At 53.6% G+C, this 14,712-nt stretch overlaps 1 long non-coding RNA gene across 2 annotated transcripts in view; it reads left to right on the plus strand.

Annotated features, from left to right (window-relative positions):
- The first annotated feature begins 1,121 nt into the window (after window positions 1-1,121).
- Window positions 1,122-14,712, plus strand: part of LOC116758775 — a 42,734-nt gene continuing 29,143 nt past the window's right edge. The window contains exons 1-4 of one of the 2 annotated variants that reach the window (XR_004351226.1): window positions 1,122-1,291; window positions 1,548-1,643; window positions 6,206-6,290; window positions 7,227-7,290. This is a non-coding gene — a long non-coding RNA (uncharacterized LOC116758775). Of the gene's footprint in view, window positions 1,292-1,547; window positions 1,644-6,205; window positions 6,291-7,226; window positions 7,291-14,712 lie in introns of those variants that run through there. The other variant, XR_004351225.1, reaches the window with a different exon arrangement.

A 14,712-nucleotide genomic window follows, 5' to 3' on the forward strand; every position in this document is an offset into this window, starting at 1 on the left:
CCCTGCTGTATGTGGTCAGCCTGCTTGGCTTAGGCGCCAGCCAACCCCAGGGCAGGGTTGGAGGGGTAGGGAGGGTAGCCTGGGGGTTCTTGGGGCGGAGGGACTGGCTGGTGTGTCGTGTGGTATTTCCCCAAATGCTCGCCCACTATATTTCACCTGACGTTCACAGCACCCCCTGCAGGTGGGCTGGGCTAATGGCTCCTCTCGACACAAAGCAACGGAGGCCCAGAGGAGTCGAGGGGCCCCTCCCAACTCAAAAAACCCATGCTGGGATTAGGACCTCCGAATCCAGACTCAGGCCCTGCTTCCTTTCACCACTGGGACCACTCGCTTGCCCTCCAAGCCTCTGGGGGTCTGTAGGGGTGTGGGAAGCACATGGGTCACCAGCCCTGGGCTCAGATCCCGGCCGGGTCTGGGACCAGCTGTGTGACCCTGGACAAGTGCCCACCTCACCAGGCTGTTGAGAGGCTCCTTGAGAGAGGGCAGCCAGCTCTGCCCCTGGGACTCTCTAGGCCGACCATAAATGGCAGCTACTGTGACTTTTTCATAACTAACTGCTCAGTAACTGTTGCTGAATCGAATTCCTGGAGAGCCAGGAAGCGTGTCTGTGGGTGGGAGAGACGTCTGGCACTTCCAGGGGGGGCCCAAGCCTTCCTTCCTACACGCCTCCTCCCGCCAGCGCCTGGCAGAACTAGAGAGGGAGTGTAATGGAGGGACCTACAGCTGGGTGGGTCTGGAATTTACCTCCCCCAGCTCACCATACCTGTCTGGAACCCCTGTCTCCCTGTCTGCAGTTCCCATTCAATAAACACTTCTACTTTCTTCATAACACCCGTCACCATCCAAACTTATTTGGACTATTATATTTTCACTCTCACCGGCCCCCCTTCCCTCTCCCCATTCTCATAGAATGGTAGTCATGCAGCAGGAATTTTGTCTATGTTGTTCCCGGCTCTATCTCCTGCACCTAGAACAGTCCCTGGCACGTAGCGTTCGGTCATTATTTGTGGAATGAATGAATGAGTCGATCATTTGTGGTCAGCTCTTTGCTGCATTTGTGGATGTTGCTTAAGTCAGAGCCCAACCCTGTTTTCTAGAGGCTTCTGGCCTTTTGGGGGAAGCAGACACAGGTAGTGACCAGAGTGTGACCTGCACTATGACAGAGGGAAGGAGTCACCTGGGCTGGGAGAAGCTGGAGCAGGTGGCATTTGATCGGCTTCAAGGAGAAGGAAGGGCCACATGGGAGGACCTGGGAAGCCTCTCAGAGAAGCCTCAGCTGAAGAAACAAAAGGTGAGTTAGAGTTAGAGAGACAAGGAGGGGACAGCATTCCGGGCAGACAACAGCAGGTGCAAAGGCACAAAGGCAGGAGAGATGGCACCGAGTTAGAGGTGTCTGATGCTGTGCCCTGAGCCACAGGGTAGGGCCAATGGGTGCAGCAACTGGGATGATGGACGCTGGGGTCTGGGAGGGGGTGCCTGAGGGAACAGCGGGGTCGGATGGGAGCACGGCTGGCGGGTGTGCAAATCCAAGCTCTTTCTTCTCCCAGTTCTCAAAGGCTTCCTTCCGACCTGTTGAGAGGTAGGGCTGCCACTGTCTGCCAGGTGGTTGTGGCTGTCTCCTCCCTACTGCCCAACTTTCCCAGGTGAGTGCGGTCTCCCCTCTGAGCTGGTGTCTCTTTCTGCCTCTCTTTGTCCCTCCTGAGAGAGAACGGGCTGAGAGTCAAGGTCCGCCTAGCCAGGCCAGGCAGGGGTTGTGGTGGGGTCTTGGAGCAGCCACTCCCCCTTTCTGAGCCCAATTTCTTCCTCAGACTCACAGTGGGTGGATAATAAGTGCCTTGCAGGCCTCCCTTCCTGGAAGTTTTGGGTTTGGGTGGCTTCTCCAGTCAGGAGACACTGCCCAGTGGCCTCAGGAAGTGTGACTCATTCCAGTTTCGCTAGGGGCGGGGATCAGGGTCCCGGCTGCTACTCCTCCAGAGAAGCCTCTGGGCCCAGGCAGCCATGGGGGAGCCCAAGCCAGAGAGATGGTCTGTCACAGACTCTCTTGGTGATCCTAGCAAGTTTCTGCCTCTTTTTGGACCTTGGTCTCTTCTTTTGTGAGACAGATATAACAGTGCCTGCCCTCCTTCTGCAGAGCCGGGAGACCTACCTGCTCCTCGTCCTCGATTTGGCATTGGCTCACCTTGGACAAGTCTGTCCCCTTTTGGGGCCTCAGTCTCCCCATCTCTATGCTGAGGGGGTTGGACTTCAGGGCTCGCCTCGGTGCCTTCTACTACTTCCCCCAAACCTCGTGCCCCCGCCATGCCCAGGGTACAGGTGCTGGGTGCTGATCTGCATGATATCTTCATCCAGGCTCAGAGCCACAGGGCCGGGTGCCACGAGGGCCCTCGGTTACTCAGGATGCATTTGTGGCACCTGAGTAGGAGGGTCTCAGGGAATGGCAGCCAGTAAGTGCAAAGCCTGGAAGAGGGAAAAGAAAAGTACCAGCCTGTCGGTGGTAGAAGGTTTCCCAGGGGAGGCAGAATTCAGCCAGAGTCTTGATGGAGGAGTAGGAAGGGGCTGGAAGAAGAGAAAAGGATTTCTTTTTTCCATTTCAAGGCATTCCAGGCAGATGAAATAACATGTGCAAAAGCAGAGAGGTGTGAAATAGCACGTTGAGCTTGGCAAACTGCAAGAAGCTCAATATGGTTAGAAAGTTGGGAGCAAGTGGGGAGGGGTGAGAGGAGAGAGTGGAGAGCAGAGGGTGTTAGGAGCAGACCATGCAGAGCCTCCTGTGCTAAAGAGCCATTCAAAACGTGTCCTGAAGGCAGTGGAGGGTGATTCTTTTCATCCTGTACCAAAACCTTCCTGAGGATCTACTTGACCCAAAGCACCTTTGTAGAGGGTGCTATGGCGCACTCCCCAGACGCTGGCGCCTCCCCCCTCAGCCTGGAGCATTCACTCACCCCTCTGATGGTTGACAGCTGGCCGCTGAGACTCCCCTTCCTGCCATTGCCTTAGGAGACCCTCCTCATCTAATGTCACTCCCCTTCCCTGGCCCAGCCTGCATCCGATGACTGCTCCGTATGGGGGATAAAGGGCTCTTTGCCTCAACTCGGCACAACTGTGAAAAGTCATTCCCGCTCCAGAGCTCCCTAGAGGTGGGCTGAGACCTTCATGGGGTCTGCATAACAGACTAACTTGTCCCTCTGCCCAGCCCTGCTTCATTCACCCCCCCAACACAGGTATTCATCTTGAGATCAATCCCCAATAAACCTCCTACTAGCAAATATGCGTCTCAAAATCTCCTTCTGGGGCTTCCCTGGTGGCGCAGTGGTTGCGAGTCCACCTGCCGATGCAGGGGACGCAGGTTCGTGCCCCGGTCCGGGAAGATCCCACATGCCGCGGAGCGGCTGGGCCCGTGAGCCATGGCCGCTGAGCCTGCGCGTCCAGAGCCTGTGCTCCGCAACGGGAGAGGCCACAACAGTGAGAGGCCCACGTACCGCAAAAAAAAAAAAAAAAGAAAGAAAAAAATCTCCTTCCCCAGGAGCCCCAGCTGTGACAGCCGTCACTGAGGGATGTCAGTGAAGGTGGACATCTCATCAAGGGGTCAAAGAGAGACCCCTGCTTTTGGAAGTGGCTCTGTCCAATGTGAGAATGAAATGGAGGAAGCCACTGGAGTCCAGAAGCCAGTGGGGAGCTTGTGCCAGCTTAGCAGAGGAGTGAGAGGGATGGATTGGGGGAGTTAGAGAATTGCCAGACAGGGGACAGACTGGGTATGGAAGCTGCCTGGATCATCTGGGCAGAGGTTAGATCATCTGGTCAGATCATCTGGGAGCCAATTCCTGGGATGGATTTAACGGAACTCAGTTCAGTGGGAGTGGAGAGCATGCCTTGCCCATAAGACATCTGGGGATTCACCAGCACCTGGCAGTTTACAAAGCATTTACTCACACCCATTAGTTTAATATGGACACCAACCAGTCAGAAGGGTCACCAGGGCCCTGGAGACCCTCTACTGGGCCAGATGTTAACCCTTTAGTTGCTGAATCATGGGGACAGTGGGTGATGTGCTGGGTGGGAGGGGCACTCAGGGGGTTCTGAGGAGCAGCTATTTACCAAGCAGTAAGTTAGAATCTTTGTAGGTCAGCTGAATATCAGCCCTACTGGCTCCTCGTATAATCCTCATAGGAATCTGCTGAGGCAGATACTATAATTCCTTCTTAAAAAGAGGAAACCAGGGCTCAGTGAGGTGAATGACTTGCCAAAAATCTGACAGCTCCTAAAGAGTAGAGCTGGAGTTGAAAACAGGTCTGTCCGACCCTGCAGCCCGTGCCTGTAATTGCTGCAGTGGGATCAGAACCTGGAGATCTTGGCTCTTCAGTCAGGGTCTTTCCCCCTTGTTTACATGGCCACTTCCTGTACTGAATTCCAGAACTTGTTTTCACAAGGCAATATCTCCTTCTAAGAAATGGTGCTGAGAATGTCCAGACCCGTGGGAGTTGTGGGGTGGAACAGGAAAGCCCAGCGCCATGCACAGGGGAATTTCCAGACCTGGGGATCCCCCAGCACCTGGTTTGGAGCCCAGGCGTGTGTGGGAAGGCTCATGGCCTCTCCAATGGATAGCGCCTCCCCAGTGGCAGAAGGAGACCTAGGGGGCCAGCTGTTCACCACCTCCAACCTGTTCCCTCCAGAGACGTGGTCTCCCTGTGATGCAGTGAGCATCTTGTTCCTCTGGAGCATGGTTATTCATTCATTCATTTACCCATTCATTTAACATTTATTATTATTATTTTTTTTTTGCGGTACGCGGTGTCTCTCACTGTTGTGGCCTCTCCCATTGCGGAGCACAGGCTCCGGACGTGCAGGCTCAGCGGCCATGGCTCACGGGCTTAGTTGCTCCGCGACATGCGGGATCCTCCCGGACCGGGGCACGAACCCGTGTCCCCTGCATCGGCAGGCGGACTCTCAACCACTGTGCCACCAGGGAAGCCCCCATTCATTTAACATTGAACAGCTATTTAGGGAGTACTTTCCATGCACCCTGTGTCACCTGGGTCCTGCCTTCACCTGGGATCAAGGTGGTGGGGAGATTGATGGTAAACAGGCAACAACAATCCAGTGAGACAGATGGGGAGTGTACGGGCCATTCTGTTGGTCCTCGGGTCCCCTTTACCAGCACACATGAGGCCACCATAGAGATGCTGTCAGGGTCTATTGATTAATGGATAAAGGAAGGAAAGGCTGTGGTGGGGCAAAAGGAAGGACTTCCTGACTGGCCTGAGAGAAAGCCCTGCAGGCAGCATTAGAGGTGGGGTGGCATCACCATCCTGGGAGAGCACCAGCCTCTGCCCTCAGAGTGTGAGAGCTACCCATCTAGAGGCAGGAGGCTGGACTTAGAGACGCTGGGGTCCTCCCAGATCTGGAATCTTCAGTTCTGCTGTGGCTCCACGTGACATCCAACTGCCAAAAGGACATTTTGGTTGTTTGCTCAGCTGTGACCTAGAACACAATGAACTGACTTTCTTGCTAAATCCTCCTCGGGGAGTCTGGGAGAGGGTTGACAGAGGGACTGGAGCGGGGAGAGGCGCTATCCACAGTGTTCTGGTCTCCTGTCCCCGAGCCCATCATGACTTGATAGGTTTTCACTGTGCAGTTTTCACTTTTGCACTGTGCATGTTTTTAAAAACATGACCATGTGTGTGTGTGTTTGTGTGTGTTTCTTTTTCTTTTTAAACTTTTCTGAGAACATGATTTTAGATCTTTATTTACTCTTCTCCCATGTCTCAATCACAATTTCATCTTCATCTCCATGGGGCTGTGATACTCAGAAAAGAGGACAGCTTCTCTTGTAGCCTTCCATGGAAGAAGTGCCTGCATGAGGAGCGGAAGGAGCAGGAGGAAACTTTAGTGAGCACCTACTATGTGCCAGTTCTCACATAGAGCGCTCTGCATATTATCTGTTTTTTTTTGTGGGGATGGGGGTAAGGAGGCTGAGAGATAAAATAATATGTACGAGAGGCACGTGGTTGATGATGATTATGCTAATTAATAAACGATAATTTATTATCATTTGATAGTATGATAATTATTAGGTGAAATTATTATTCGAAAAAATGACAATTTCTTACAGTTCAACTGAATACATGTTATTCAGGCACATCTTAGGATGTTCTTGCTATAGCCTCGCGGGAATCCTCTGCAATGATGGAATTATTCTCATTTCAAGGCTGAGGAAATTGAGGCCGAGAGAGATCAGATGACCCGCCAACTCCTCCCAGCAAGTCAGCAGTAGGGCCAGGCCTTGAACTCAGGTCAGTTTCCAAAGCCCTTCAGTTTCCTGACCTCAAGCCACAACCCATTTTGTCTCCTTCCCTGCAACTCATAGTGACTCAGGAGGTGGAAAGACACTGGCCTGGTGCTTGGGAATCCCGGGCTGGCAGAGGCTCTGCCCCCAAGTGCTGGGTGGCCTTGGGCATGTCCCTCCACTCTCTGGGACTCACTGTTCACATCCATAAGGGGGGGGGGGCTTGAATGCACCTGTTTCCTGCTGTGACCGCCTCTGGATGTGTGCTGTGTGAACAGAAGGCTGGTACCACGTCTGCCTCATCTGCGTTCCCCGTGCCTGGGGTGGCCCCTGGCTCAGAGGGGGCCTCAGTGAACTTTCACTGACTGTAGGGGTGGGAGGGAGCGTGCGTGGGTGCACCGTGCGTGGGCATTGCAGGCTCCAAGTGAGGGGGCAGGGGGTCCAGGGCTGCTCTTCTCGGGTAGGAGGCTGCCCTCCTGGTGACCAGGGAGAGTACTCGCTGCCCAGGCCTCAGGTAGGCCTCTAAAGGGGGAGATTCTGGGGACCCCTCTCAGCCTCACCAGGGGGCTCATATTCTGGGATGCCCCTTGAGAGAAAGCCCTGTGGCTCTTGACCTTTATTGGACCTCCTAAAGGTGGGAGTGGGAAGCTTGCTAGGGGCTGCAGTGTCTAGAGGCTTCCCCTGAACTGCCATAGTCACTTATGTCACCGAGGACTCAGCCATGCTCCCCTCTCCTAACTCCAGAGGAAGAGGACCAAGCCACGGGCATGTCCAGCAGAGAGAGCTGTCTGCCCACCCAGCTCCGAGGGCAGGAGGGAGAACGGCGCTAGCGCTGTCCATAGCCAGGCTCGGGGAAGAGAGGGAATCTGGTGGCCCCCAGGGAAAGAACTCACAGACGTTTTACACCCAGACCTGGCTTGACCTCCTCGTTCATGAACTTCAGGTGGCTCAAGCCAAGGACAGCATGCGAGCCCTCGTCTTACCAGATGACCCTCCAGCCATGGTGGCAAGGGTGACCATTTACGGAGCACTAACTGGGTGCCAAGCAAGATACTCAACTCTTTGCTTTATTATCACATTCGATCCTCACAACAGCCCTGTAAGTCACTATTTTTATTCCCATTTTACAGCCGAGAAAACAAAAATCTTAGAGATATTATATAACTTGTCCAAGTTCAGATATCTAGTAAGTGGTAGAGCTAGGATACAAATCCAGGCTACAGGACTTGGGCTCTTAACGACTACATTATACTAGTTCCATCCTTCCTTCCATCCATCCATCCATCCCTCCATCCATCCATCCACCCATCCAATCATCTAACCAGTTACCCATGTGTATCAGACAGAGTCCCAGTAGAAAAGAGATTCACACTTCATTCAGGCTAATTCAAGGTGGGCTTAATAAAGAGACAGTTTATAAAGATGGGTGTGTGTGTGTGAAGGGAAACCACACAGGACCCCGCAGTGCCTGAGCGTTAGGAACAGCCAAGTGGATAGTTCCTGGAGCCTGAGGGGTGAGGGAGGAGATGTTAAGGGAACCTGGGGAGAGAGGACCTGACAAGAGCTCTGCCCTTTGTCAAGAGATGTGCCCGCCCATCTGAGGCACCACACAGAGAGGAGCCTGAGCAGTAAGGTCCCCAGCGGCTTCCTCCCTTCCTCTCCCTCCCCCTCCTTCTGGGCTCCCCATCAGCTGACCCAACCAGAGGCCATAGGACACTTGAGCCAGTGATGCAGTCCCTTCAGGTCAGCCTCTGGGGCCCAGAGCAGGGTGTGGAAAGGTGGAGAACAGAGCTAGAGGGACCAAGGGAGGACACTCTGCACATCATCTATCCATCCATCCTACATGTCTCTCCTGGCACTGTGCCATGTCAGGTATGAGGATATTATTCTGGGCAAAAGAGATGTGATTCGTTCATTCACTCATTCATTCATTCATTCGTTCACCAAGTGCCCTTGAGTCCTCTGTGAGAAGCTCCATGCTGGGTGCTGGGACCCAGGGAGGAGTGCGACCCAGATCCTGCCCTTGAATTGCTCACAAGCTGCTGATAGATTGTCCTGAGATGTGACCTGGGCCGCCTGCTCCCTTGTGTGGGTCTGGGGGTTTGGGGGGGATGGGTCAGGTGAGATGGAAGTAGTTTTACCGGCAGGAAATCTATTTGCTGAATCTACTGGTTTGACCAAGTATCCTTAAGATTATACTTGTCTTTGGGGATGGGAGCTGTAGTCAGGAAATGACGGGCCCAGCTTAGGGCCGAGGGGAGGCTCAGTGCCTTGGTCTCGTTAACATCACTATGTTATGATGAAGAAACCAAGTGCAGCCACACGGGAGCAAGACACAGCCCTAGAACTTCTAGGGCTCTTGCGGTACTTGGACAGGTAGGCAGAGCCCACTTACCAAAGACCTGGCTGCTGCTTCGGCTCAGCTGTGTGCTCTCAAAGGAGTCCCTGCTTCCCTCTGGGCTGCCTGCTTAGCTATACAGAGGCTGCTGGGACCTCCAGCTCTGAGGATCGGTGAGCCTGGGAAGAGGCCACAGCTGGGCCTCCTTTCGCCTTCCCCCTGCCAACCCCAGAGCTCTGGCCAGGCCCCGCATGAATGCCTCTGTGCTTCTGTTTTTCTTCAGGACCTTGAAGTTGCTACCTCACTTCCCTGCACTCAGTTACCATCCCTCCTGTTGGCCCTGACTTTACTGCATCAAAGCCCCTCCAAGGGGTGCTCAGACTTGCTGTGAAGTTCATGGTGCCGGTAGGTTGAGCTAAGGGGTCCAGGCATTCTGGGGGCAAGCTGAGAGCCCACTCGGGTATGTGAGAGCGTGAGGAGGGGTCCACCGCTCCAATGCCTGGCTGCCTCCTGACACCTCGGTTTGTCTGACACAGGAATGCTTGATGCTCACACAGTGATGTATTCTCAGCCCTGGGGCCTCTGGCCTGGCAGGGATGGGGGCAGTTTGTCTCTTACTTCCATTTCTGGTCTTGTTGTTTGCTCAATCAGTTAGTGGACTTCCGTAATAATTTCTTACCGGACTATATCTATGTATCTGCATTTAAGTCTCTGTGATATGCACGAACCCCTAGAGTGCAAGGCCCAGGCAGGTGCCCCTTTTGCCCGGATCCAAGATGGGTCTTAGATCAGATGGGAATGTGGGCCCTTCAGTGGATGCCAGTGGGGAGAGATGCTGGTGACCAGGCCCACCAGTGGAAATGAGAGAGCAGTGGGGGTTGCCATTGTGGAACGAAAGTGACCAAGGACAGGTGGCCCTTGCCATCACCTTGTCACTATGCACCCTTACCCACCTCCAGAACTCCATCGCCCCAGGTAGGAGGGGAGGGGGAGAGCCCTCAGTTGTCTGAGGGAACCCAGAACTGACCCAAGTTGTGTCCACCTGCAGCAGAAGTTACCCATGAAGGCTACATTTCTGCACCCGTGAGCGTGGCTGATGTAGCCCGTCCCCCTCTCCAGCCCGAGCCTGTATCGCACAGGTTTTCTCCTCTGAAATGGGAGGAGCTCAACGCCCTTCCCAGCTAAAAGCATCATGCCCTTTTTGGAGTGGGGGCTGAAACAGAACCCCAGTTGTGCATGACACCTCCCACAGCCCAGAGTTCTGTAATCTGCCCACTGGCTGCCGACGGCAACCTCCCCCTTCCCCCTCTGCCCCCTCCCACAGCCGCTAAACTGGTAGGAGGCGACTCCTTGGAGTATATATTCTTGGCAATGACTATGTGAGACTGTGGGCTTGACTGTGAGCGTAAGAGTGTGAGCGAGGCTTGTGTGTGAGAATGTGTGCCCACATGAGAAACTTCCTCCAAGCGAACAAGTCAGAGAACATTGAAAGAAGACTCATCAAGTACCGCTGGCCCGTCAGCCTCCGAGTCGAGGTGTGTGTTTCAGTTGAGGACCCAGTGTTTACACTGGAGTTAGCCAAGAGACCCCAGCCCTATTTTTTTTTCAGGGTCCATCAGCATCTTGGGGCCAGGGGCCCCTTAGGCTGAAAGGTTAGGGGGAGGCTAATGTCAGGGACCAGGGAGATATTCTGGGTCACCCAAAGCAAACACGAGCCCTTGCTCAGACCTCACAGAAAGACCATCACTGGGTAGTTCCATGCAGAGGACCAGGCCTCTGGCAGGAAACGGTTAAGGGAGGTCCAGGTAATGGAAACTGGAGGAAAGAAGGAACGAAACTCTCTGGGATGAGACAAGTCACTTGGTCCTTCATGTACAACTCAGTTCCTCTTCGCCATCATGCTAGCAGGTTAGATTATTATCCCCACTTTATAGAGGAGAAAACAATTGCCCTGAGAGGGGGAATGACTTGCCCAAGGTCATGCAGCCAGTAAAAATCTCCGCCCAATCACGTTTGCCCCGTTGTTCCCTCAAGCACAACAGAACTTCTACCTGGGGAAGTGGAGGGGAAAGGGGCAGGCCTGGGCTTTCCCCAAGGATAGGGCAGGTGGTCGACATAACTTCGAGATTTGAAGGGCCTGGTTTAGGGGAGGCTGACTAGGTGGGAGTTGGAAGCACACGGAGGCTTTGGAGTCAGTGTCTGCATCCTCCTGGCTGGTAATCTTGGGCTGGTCATTTCACTTCCCCGAGTCTCAGTTTGCTCACCTTTAAAATGGGGGTAATGATACCCTCTACTTTCTTCATCAGGTTGTTGTGAGGGTTAAAAGAGATGCAGTGAGGGAAGAATTTAGGCCTGACCAATGCTCATCTGTGACTGTCGTCACTGGTGTTGGGATGCAGGTCCCCTAGGGTTGGCATGAGGGTGTCACATCTGGGGAGAGCAAAGGGGAGGATGTCCCCAGGGAAGAGAGGGCGGTGACCAAAGTTACTCTACGTCAGGAACAACACATGGGGAATTCTTTGTTCTCATTCTTTCCCCATGAAGCTATTCCCACTTCTACACCTCTAAGAACCTTTAAGCTTCAGATAAACAGTGGAATTGTTGGGAGAATTGCCTGGCCCTTCGGATTTTTCATCTTGAATCATCACGTTCTACTCCATACCCCTCCTCCACAACGCTGGCCATGAGAGATCTTATTAGTTGGAGCAGTAGGACGGCTCCTACTGAACCTGGGGATTGGGAGGGTGCTGGGGAGAGGGGAGGACAGAGGGAGAAGCAGGATTGCATCTGCTTCTCGCAGGAGGTGGGGCCCAGCCTCCAGGCGGGTGAACTTCAATAGGACCGATCTCGTGCTTACAGATGCAGTGCTGCCTGCTTCGCTGCCCCTTATCTTTTCCCTGCTTCGTCCTGGTGCTGTCTAGCGCACACACCACGCCACTGACCATGCTCTCCGCCAAGTCCCTCGCAAACTCCTTGTCAAATTCAGTGGACACCTCTCACTTGGTCTTGACCGGCTGGCCCTCTTAGTGTCTTGGGTGCTCTAGAAACGCCCTCCTTCTTCAGATACCCACTTGATGCCAATGATTGGCTCCCGTCCCCTAGCTGCTGCTTCCCTCTTCTCTAGGCTCTCCCTTCTCAGTCGCTTCTGAGGGCTCTCCTCCTTTCAAGGCTCCCCTGCCGTGACCGTGTCCGGAGACAGGTCCAAGCCCTTCCCACTCTACATGATGTCCACCTTCCCTTCTCTGACTCCTCCCAGATCTCCCTCTCCACCTGCAGTGGCAATCTCCCCCAGTTCAAAATGAACATTGATCTGGAAATTAGTTTTCATCTATAAGGTTGACAAATTTTGAAAAATATTGATGATCTCCAATGTTGATGAGAGTTGCTGGCAATGTAAGCTGGCATAGCCTTTCTGGAGCCCAAATGACAGACTGACAGCCTCTGTCAGACTATAAAATACACTATCTTGGTGTAGTTGACCCAGCGACCCACCTCTTGGAATCTACCCCAGAGAAACACCAGCACATGTGCACAAAGAGGACGGCACAAAGCTATTCATTACAGGATTGTTAATAACAGTGAAAAATTGGAGGAAAGTGTACAAGAATAGGAGATGCTACATCCATTCTATGCAATACCATGCAGCAACAGGGGCATGCCACCCTGTAAACTTGGACTTACAGTGTGGTCCAAGAGAGGGAGGCCTGAGCATGTGCTTCCCTGGGCTGTCCTGAATTCCAAGTGACCAGGAGACTAAATTAAGAGCCAGTGAGCTAAGAGGCCCCGGGAGGGTAGAGGACTGGGCAGGGGGCTAGACGGGGAACAAGGCAGAGGCTGTGATTCTACGGGCACCACAAGCCAGGGTGGAGCCAGATGAGCCAGCTACACCAGTGGGGGCGTGGCCCCGGCTAGAGACCTCCCTTGAGGAACCCAGCGTCCTGGTGAAGCAGGTGCTGCTGACAGCAGCTGTCTCTTCCAGGTAATCCTGTACTTGCCTGGTAGCTCACATTAAGGTCCCCTTTACACACACACAGCCGAGAGGCAGGCGGAGGTGGAAGCTACCTGAGGAATGGGACGTTTCCATACAAGGCAGACCGAATATGACCAAAAGAGACTGTTTAAATGATCAGATCAGACCGAGCTTGAAACCATGTTAGACGACATTATGCAAGTTTTTCCTGCTGACCAAGGCAGGAGTGGTTAGGGAGGAAAGTCAGATTAGTAACCAACAAAATAATTATAGCTTCCTTGTGAAAGTGCAGAGTGAGCTGAATCTTGTGACCGTGATGCATCTGTACTTTTTTCTTCTCAGTTTCTTCTGCCTGGTGCGCTCTCCCTCCCCTCTCCTCCTGGCTGGCTCCTACTCACCTCTCAATTTGCCCTGATAGCCCTCCTCGGGGAGCTGCCCTTAGACGCCCCCACCGGCTTCCACGCCCCAGAGTTTCCCTTTACCACAGCATTTAGCGCACCGTGTTGTCAGACTGTGAGCTCTGGGGAGCAGAGGCGTCTGCTAATCATCAACGTACCCCTAGGACCTAGCACGGTACTTCTTAGCGCATGGCAGGTGCTAGGTTAATGCTTGTTGAATAAATGAGGGACTAAATGAATGAATGAGGGAGAGGTGCTGCCTTTATAGAAGACCTGGAAACCCTGTGACCTTGGGCTACACATTTTCCCACCTGGTGCCTCTGTTTTCCACCTGCAAGGAGGCAGGGGTGGGCTTCCCTCTGAGATTCCCACCCACCCAGTCCTCCTGCAGAGCCCAAGACAGACGGGACGGATGGGGCGGGACCTCTGTCCTCTCTGCCCGCTGAGAAATCCCAGACCAGAGAACCCGGTCTGTGCAACCTCCCTGCCCACTGCCAGCTCAGCCTTTGCAAAATTCTGCTGCTTCCTCTTTCCAGACGTGGCTCATGTCTGGCTCCGTCCCCACGTCCTCCTCCTGGAGGGACCCTGACTGCTTCCGGATGGGGGCCGTCCCTGCCTCTTTCCGGAAGTCCAGCAGGCTGAGCCCTAGCTGAGAAGCTGCCCAAGACCTCTCCCTGCCTCCATAGCCTGGGGGTGGGAAGAATCCTTCTTCCCTCCTCTCTTTCTCTGTATGCCATTCTCGCCTCTATTGCCATGTCCCTCTCTCCTTTCTCTCTGTGTGGCTGTTTTTGGTTTCTCTGCCTCTGGCTTTGTCTTTTTCCTCCCTCTGCCTCTCTCCCTCTACTTGCTCTTTGCATCTGTGTTTCCCTCTCTGTCCCTCTCTCCTTGTTTTTTCTGTGTTCTTCTCTCCCGTTTCCTCTCTCCGGACCCCTTTCCCATCCTAGAGGCCTCCTTCCCTTCCACAGGCCTTAGCCTCCTTAAACCGGCTGAGGGGTAGTCTCGGTTTTTCCCAAAGCCCTGGCCAGCCTGAATTCCCATGCTGTCCCTCTGTCAGGCAGGCACCCCAACACAATCAGGGGAGCATGTTGGACTCACAGCGTCCTAGCACGGCCTTCCTGAGGGGGAGGGGGTGGAGACCGTGACCCATGGCCAGGGCTGCCTGGGCCTTTTCCAGCCTGGAGGTACCTCACCCCAACCCTGTGTGAGCCTGCAGAGACTGCTTTCCTCTGCTAGCTTCCTCCTGCAGAGCCTGCCAGGAGCTGGGCTATTAGATCTCAGGGCTGCTTCAATTGAGAGGAATTAGACCACAGGACCCAGCTAGAGGGATGTAAGAACCCGAGAACAAATATGAGGCTGGAATGTGAAATCTGAGGTGGGAATGAATACGTAAGATTCTCCCCTGTTGGATCCTGGGCTCTGCCCCTCACCAGTGGGCTAGTCTGACACAAATCACTTCCCTTTTCTGAGCCTCTGTTTTCTTTCTTGTAAAATGGGACAGCAGATTCCCTTCTGGTGCACTGCTATGAGAATGTTAAATGTTAATGTTAAATGTTAAGCCATGGAAAAGACACTCAACAGTGAAGGCTCACAATAAATGTTACTTGAGATGGAATCTGAACGCCTGATAAAGAGTCAGACCTGAGTCACTGCCACCGGTACTTTCTCAGACTGGCATGGGGTGGGAGCAGGTTGGGGCAGCTGCTCAAAAAGGGTTGAAGAGTAA

This window comes from Phocoena sinus, chromosome 8 (assembly GCF_008692025.1).
Source record: "Phocoena sinus isolate mPhoSin1 chromosome 8, mPhoSin1.pri, whole genome shotgun sequence".
NCBI classification, from domain to species: Eukaryota; Metazoa; Chordata; class Mammalia; order Artiodactyla; family Phocoenidae; genus Phocoena; species Phocoena sinus.